Raw genomic sequence first — 8,753 nt, 5'->3', positions numbered from 1 at the left:
GAAATAATACTCAAATAGCATGCCGTCTTACTCATAATGCTAACAATTCGTACACTATCACAACATCACATTAGCATATACTCGCACAATATATATATATACATATATATATATATATATATATATATATATATATATATATATATATATATATATATATATATATATATATATATATATATATATATATATATATATATATATGTATGTATGTATATATATATTGCATGCTAAACAATATCCATCAACATAATATGGTTAACCATAACGCTATGGTGCTACCGGCACGTGGTTCACACCATACGCGTTTGAGTCTCACTCTTTTATAGTGCTACCGGCTCGTGGTTCACACTTTAGCGCTACCGGCACGTGGTTCATGCCTCATTTTATAGTGCTACCGGCACGTGGTTCACACTTGATGCTACCGGCACGTGGTTCACATCATAATACTCGTCACATACATGTTATGGTACTACCGGCACGTGGTTCATACCATAACATTCATAAATAAATATGCCATATACATATACGCATAATTATTCCACTTACCTTATAGACTAGGCGATGAATTAACAACTCCGCAAGCTTTAAAGTGAAGTACCTAATACAATAAGTACACATTCAATACACAACTAGTGGAATTAACCACAATACTCACTCTTGAGCATTTAATGACCCAATTTGCATTAAATGGCTCAACTACACCAAAACCGCCCATTAATGGCTAAGACTCATCTTAAATCACTAAAGTAAGTGATTTAAAGTCTACTAACCTTAACTAACACAAACTTAGAGTATTTCATACCCATTTCACCCAATTAGGTCAACCATTACCCATTTGACCCATTTTAGCACTTAGACTCATAATTTAAGTCACACTTAACCCATTTACAAGTCTTTTGTGATGACCCAGAAATTTCTGACCAAATTTAAACTTAATCTTTAACGTTTCCGACACGATAAGCAAAGTCTATGAAGTTGAATTAAAAGATATTTAATGAGTCCCTTAAGGATTATGATATTATTACGGATCTCTGTTGTGAGGTTCACATTGATTTGGGAAATCATTCATTCTTAACGGTATTCGGAATAAATGGTAAAGTGTTTGTTTAAATAATTTAATTTGGACACATACAATAATAAGGAATATTAACTGTTGGAATTTGATATATGAATAACTTGCGATATGTATTTTAAAACATGTTTATTAATATTGAAAATATATATTTAACAATACGATAAAATATAATATTAACTTGGTCATAAAAACGAATTGTTATTATATATATATTAACAAATAGCGAGATGATGATTTATAGAAGTAAATGACCAAAATACTCAAAAGTTTAAGATATACTTTGAGTGGTATAGTTTAGGGATAATTTAAGGCTATATTTTGACAAAGGTACGTGACACGAAACGTAAAATGCAAGTTTTCTCGGCGTACGAAAGGACATTTGAAAAACCGGAACCGGGACATAAGTCGAGTGATGACATACGACTTATCAGAATAAAAATTACAAGTCAACTATGCATGTGAATTTAATATAATATATAATTAATTATATAAATTAAATATATTATATATATATATATATATATATATATATAATATAAAATTATGTCGACAAACAAGAAGTTAAAAATTTGTAAGCTGTCCCAGGGTGCCATGCGATCGCATGGCCTTGAAGCACAAATCCCATGCGACCGCATGGGGTACTTTTTCAGAAAAGGTTCAATAAATTGCTCGACTTTAGGCTCAGTTTTCACACACTTCTTTCTCTAATCATATATTACTCCGTATTTATTTTATTTATTATTATTATTATTATTATTATTAATATTATTATTATTAAGATTAATATTATTATTAATCTTATTATTATTAATATATTATTAATTAGTATTATACATAAAATACTACGACGAGGTTATGAGCGTGTCACTTTCAAAATGGTTTTCAAGCGGGATAGAGCTAAGGAAATTATGAGTTATTGCCAAGGAGGTTATGGGTAATGTTCGGGGGTATATTTGTGAATCAAACCTAGTGTTTATCATCTCCTTTACGTCTACGTACTTTCCTACAATATTGAATCTCAATACTGATACGTAAGCACTCATATCTTATCTTTTATATATTAATTATGTATCCATGTCTAGTGCTCGAGTATATATATTTATATATGCTTGTATGCTAAATTTCGTCGCTAAACAGTTTATAATGAATCACTAATTAAATACATATATTACTGGTAAAAGGTATATGATATACATGTTTTTGGAAAGCTGGCGAAAAATCAATAGCTTTTCATTTAGATATCGAATAGTTTCGATGAACGGATTAAAAGATATGATCAACTGAATTATGATTGACGTTAATTGAAATTGCTTTTGAATCTGCAATTAAGATTTAAACAACTTGTTTACGAGACTGATAAAGTGAACTTTTAAATATTACCAACCGAGTAAATGAATCCTTATATAAGGCACGTCTCGTTTTGTTGAACTATTGTCAAAATTGACTTTTTGAAACGACTTTGGATAACTATTATATGTCGATCTCGAGCATTAAGATTGTGATACACTATGACCTGACCTAGCTTAATAGACATTTATTGACCAACATATGTTCTCTAGGTTGAGATCTACGATTAATTGGTAATCCGAGTTTCGGTCACATTTTGGTGAACAACTTTATATGCTGCTAAGGTGAGTTTCATTGCTCCCTTTTTAATTGCTTTTGCAATATATATTTTTGGGCTGAGAATACATGCAATTTATTTTAAACGCAATGGATACAAGTACATACTTAATTCTACACTGAGTTTGAACCAAAAATCCTTTAGCTTTGGTAACTAGTAGCTGCCAGTACATAGGATATGGACTGGTGGGCGCGAATAACAGTATATGGATCCATAGGGCTTGACATTCCCGTCCGAGCTAGAGGGCTAGCCTTTTAACGGACGTGTGTTATTTGAGTTTAGGACACGTTGGTTTGCGTGTATTAAAACGAATGAGGTATTTATCATTATACCGTTAAAGCTTAGTTACCAGGGTGCTCTGTTACGTAGAATCTATTGACAAACTTTTGATAAATGTTTCTGGATGAAACAACTGAAATCTTGTGATCCACCTTTATATACAGATTATACGAAATATTAAAACTATGAACTCACCAACCTTTGTGTTGACACTTGTTAGCATGTTTATTCTCAGGTTCCCTAGAAGTCTTCTGCTGTTTGCTTATATGTTAGACAAGCTATGTGCATGGAGTCTTACATGGCATATTTATCAAGGAAACGTTGCATTCACTAAATCATCACCATGTATCTTATTTTGACTGTATTGTCAATGGAATTACTATTGTAAACTATTATTTACGGTGATTGTCTATATGTAGAAATCATCAGATGTCGAAAACCTTTGATTTAAATATTCATTTATGGTGTGCCTTTTTAAAAGAATGCAATGTTTACAAAACGTATCATATAGAGGTCAAATACCTCGCAATGAAATCGATGAATGACGTGTTCGTCCATATGGATTTGGAGCAATCGTCACAGTTGGTATCAGAGCGTTGGTCCTAGTGAACCAGGTCTTGCATGAGTGTGTCTAACTGATAGTTGTTAAGATGCATTAGTAAGTCTGGACTTCGACTGTGTCTGCATGTCAAAAGTTTTGCTTATCATTTCTTATCGGAAATTACCTGTCTATCATCTTAAGTCTAAACGCGTCTTATTGCATTGATTGCATAGATAGAGTATAGACAAAATTCATATCTTGGCATATTATTACAGTAAACTTTGCCTGACAGGTTTCGAAAGTTCCTCTATAATTTACGGATCCCTTGTATTATATATAGGTATTCTATTTAATTATAATATCATCCGATATCCAAAAATCATTTCATATCAAAAATCCTTTATCCAAACCGTGTAAGATGAATTCCGCATCTAGTTCGAATTCCTTAGATTCCGACAGCTATTCCGATATGGATTTCCACTCGATCTCCGAAAGCAGCGTAACCGGAATGAATCAACCAATTAGCCATCATCTATTCTGGATGAATTGGGGATGGGTTCGTAATCTACTTAATCAGTGGAGACAGGAAGAAGGTGATCCCTTCCATCCACCACATTCACCTCTTGGTGAAGAACCTGAAGCACTTACCGGCGAACCCGTTCGTAACACCATTTTCACCCTCATTTCCAGAACAGCTCGCAACGACTACGTAATATCCAATATTCTAAATCTTATTCATCTGCTTGTCCGAACCGCCAATCATCCCAGTATAATAGAAGAAGTCGACGAGCTTCGCGCTCGGGTAGTGGCTTTGGAGAATATGGTGCATGGATTACAAACACCAGCAGTAGCACCAGTAGCATAACCAGTATCACCATCATCAACACCAACAGTACCATTACCACCACCAACAACAACATCCACATCACACGCTTCAACATCACAATCTGTACTTCGGATATCAACATCATACGCACCATAGGTACCAAGGAGTACCAACAACAATAAACGATGAAGTATTGATTCATAACTTCATCGGAGAAACATTCTACGGCGATTATGTAATTTCTAAAGTTTAGAGATTATCTATTTTAGCCTTAACCATAAATCAGATAGAGTAGAAACCCTGATCGGAATGGTGGATGATTTACAAGCTAGACTTGTTATATCACAACATCAACAGTACCGTCAGTATCATTAGCACCGTCAGTACCGTCAGCATCGTCAGCACCAGCATCATCTGCTACATCACAAGCTCAGTCAGTTTAAGAAAGCACGGTGGACATCAATACGAGTCAACAACGAGTATATTGTATCAATGAGTTATGAAGTAATAACTCAATTCCTCTAAAGAATTTATATGTATATCTTATATATACATATAAATTTTAAAACCATCATAAATCTTTTCGTACTAAGCTATTATGTATGAATTGAAAAAGGGTAAATATTACTCAGTTAATTCATATTACTAATATGATATAAGGTACATCTTTCGTTAACAACTTAGCCATCGTTAACTACAATCCCTGTTTCAAATTAATAAATTCCATTCCTAACAAACCAAGTGTATTATTCAATTACATAATTCATTTTATATTTTCATTTTCGATGTACTCGAAACTTTCCAGAAAATATCATCTGTACCTTGTAAGGTTCACAAAAATTCCCCGAACAATCAACATCCTTCACTAAGAAAAAAGAATAAATAATGAAGTATTGATTTTATTAGTGAAATACTCCGCGAAGATTATGTAATCTCTAATGTTTTAGAGATTATTCATTTCTAATTCAAGCCAAAAAATCAAATGATCTTACTATGATCCGAATTACATCCGAAGAAAATATACATACAGATATTTTCATAAAGACTGTAATGAAAAATTCTTTTGTACAAAATATTACTTATGAAATCTTTAACGGGTAGGTAATACTCGAGAAATATATAAGTTCACAATTAATATGTTACACTGTACATTCTTCAACTTTGATTCAAAAATCATTAACTATACTCACTATCTTCACAATGATACACAATCATTCTCATACAAATTCAATTACATATTCTGATATTGACGGATCAGAATCCAAATCAAGATTTAACAAGTGATATCATTCTTAGATCTCTACATCTTTCAAAGCTATACTTTGACTTCAAAACTGTGAAAGATCCTTTAGCATTGTTATTACCGAAAATAATCTTGCAATTCCTTTTCAAAGTATCCAGTTTTATCACACTTCCAACTAGTCAACTTCGACTTTTCAGATTAGCCTTATTATAACCTTAACATATACGTTCTTGTTACTGGGGAACCTTTCATGTTCCACCACATTAGCAGTAAATTTACCAATAACTTTATTAATCCTTGACCTTTCGAAAAATCCTTATACTCATCGAAACCCTATCATGTACTCATCCACATCTTGTAACAATAATTGCCATACCAACCACCGGGAATTAGCAATCAGTATTTTGAATCTCGCAGTATTTTCTATGACAACAGTTATATATAGATAACATCTATCTTCTAGACTTACATACTTCGAATGTGAAGTTTCTGAAAAACACCCCAAACTACGAAACTAGTTCTCCGAATTTTGGAAAAATGCTGATGAAGCAGCAAAAACTGTAAACGACCTTAACAGTCAAATATTTGATGATAAAGAATAGTATGGTGGTAAAGCTGAGAAAAAGAGAAGGTTTGGAACTGGAAAACGGATTGAGCTGACCATGAAGGAGGCTATGGACAAATCACAAAAACGAAATCTACCTTCAAAGAATACAAATGATTCAGTGTCTGCTAAAATCCTTAGCAAATACCTTGCTCCTTACTCTAAAACCTTTGCGGACAATATTCTTCATCATCATCTTATCTTGAATATTCTATGATATCATCGTATCTTCCATTATAAATATCCTCCATATTTCTGAAGATATTTTTTTATAACCATTCTTATCTGAAATCATTCATCTCTTCGCGCTATCTGTGTTACATCATAAAAGAAACTATTTTAGTTTCTAAAATCTAAAAAAATTCGAAAAATGGATGTTTTGAAGTAATGTTGGGAATTGAAGCATGAGTTAGTATAATATAATGACACTTGATCAACGTGATTATAACCTTGTCGTCTAGATTTCATTTGTACTTATAACCTTGTAACTTAACTTTTGGTTGAACAATTCTTGTAAACTTTGGAAACAATCTTTATTTTGAAATGAAGGCGACATATTTTGGTCAAACGTTGTCATAAAGACTTATGACCAGGTGATGGGACCCATGTAGACGACGCCGTTACTTGACGATTTGTCGGGGTCGTTACAAGTGGTATCAGAGCCTTGGTTGTAGGGATTTAGAGTTCATTTGTGTCCACCCCGAGTCATAGGGTACATAGGTGAATTTAGACTACAACCGGCATATAGACTGAAGTAGGAATTACTTGACTATTTATGCATTTATACTCGAACTCTTCTATCATATCTAACTCGTATTCGATCTTGATCTTACGTTGATAAATTTTGTTGACGCGCCACCTTGACTTTATAAAGTAATGTTAAATGCACATGTAAATCAGGGTAATATAATTTCCGGGATTATATTACGGTGATTCACATGGACGTTCCGACATTATGACGTAAAGAATTTAAGGCGAGTCAAGGAAAAATTTCCTCTCTATCCTTATTCCATACTCCGGTTAGTATTGTTGAAAATACTAACCAACGATATTCTTGTGTCATGAAGGAACAATGGCTTACCAAGGTCAACACAATACTCCTCTCGAAACCCTAGAACAAGCTCTTCAACGAATGATAACCATCGCCGTGGGTACGGCCGTGGCCGATCACTTTTCTAACAACAACAATCATGGAACCGGTAATTCAAACGAAGGTTGCTCCTACAAGAACTTCATGAAGTACAATCCTTCCACTTTCGATGGAACCGGAGGACCGGTTACTCTCACCCGATGGTTTGAACAAATGGAGACCGTTTTTAACACAAGCGGTTGTCGAGACCAAGATGAGGTCAAGTTTTCCACCCTCACTTTCACCGGCATTGCTCTCTCGTGGTGGAACACGTATGTACAATTGGTGGGAAGCGATGAAGCCCACACACTCTCTTGGACCGAATTAAGAGAAAGAATGATCACCGAATACTTCCCGCGCGACGAGACTCGAAGGCTCGAGCAGGGTCTAAGGAATTTAAAAACGGTCGGGAACGACCTCGAAGCTTATAATCAACGGTTTACCGAACTAGTCACAATGTGTCCAAATATCATGACTCCCGAATCCCTAAGAGTCGAACTTTACATGGATGGCCTCCCTAAGAGCATTCAACACAGGGTAATGACACCTCGACCCACTAACCTACAAGAGGCTTTAACAATGGCCCACCATACTTTAGACACGGCGAATGAAATGGAAACGCCGGCACCAATGGTCGAGAACCAATCGAGCGGCAATAAAAGAACATGGGAAGCCTCTCAATCAAGCAACCACAACCACAACAACCTCTCCAAGAAGCCTTTCGCCTCCAACGACAAGAAAGGCTATACCGGAAAACTACCTTTTTGTAACAAATGCCGCAAGCATCACTTTGAAGGATGTGGCAGGTTCCGCCACCGGCGCCAAGGAAGTGGTCACATCGCCAAACATTGCGGAAGTGCCACCCCCATCACTCAAAAGGGACCCAACCCACGAAAGTTGGTCACTTGCTACGCATGTGGCCAAACGGGTCATTTTAGGAATGAATGCCCAAATAAGAAAATCAACCCCAACGCACGCCGTTGAACTTTCAACATCAACGCCTAGGATGCCCGAGACGACGATGGACTAGTCACGGGTACGTTTCTTCACAACAAACCGTATGTTTCATACTTATTCGATTCAATTACCGCTAGACGTTTTACAACCAAGACTTTGACTTGTACTCATTACATTCCACCTTTTTCCCTTAGATACTACTTAGGCAATTTAAGCGACCAACGGAAAGATATTGTGTGTCTATAAATTCTATCGGAGGATATACGTTAAGAATATTGACTTGACACCTATAGAACTAGGGAGCTCAGAACCTATTCGTTAAGGAGAAATTGTTTCCCTACAACTAGGTATAGATTATTGTGAACTAAATAATTTTTGGTTGAAAACCGATACCCTCTTCCTCGTATCCATGACCACCTGATTACTTGCATGAATCCCGTGTGCATTCCAAAACGACCTCCATTTCGGTTAT

This window comes from Rutidosis leptorrhynchoides, chromosome 3, assembly GCF_046630445.1.
Source record: "Rutidosis leptorrhynchoides isolate AG116_Rl617_1_P2 chromosome 3, CSIRO_AGI_Rlap_v1, whole genome shotgun sequence".
Taxonomy (NCBI): Eukaryota; Viridiplantae; Streptophyta; class Magnoliopsida; order Asterales; family Asteraceae; genus Rutidosis; species Rutidosis leptorrhynchoides.
Note: the sequence above shows the minus strand (reverse complement) of the source record.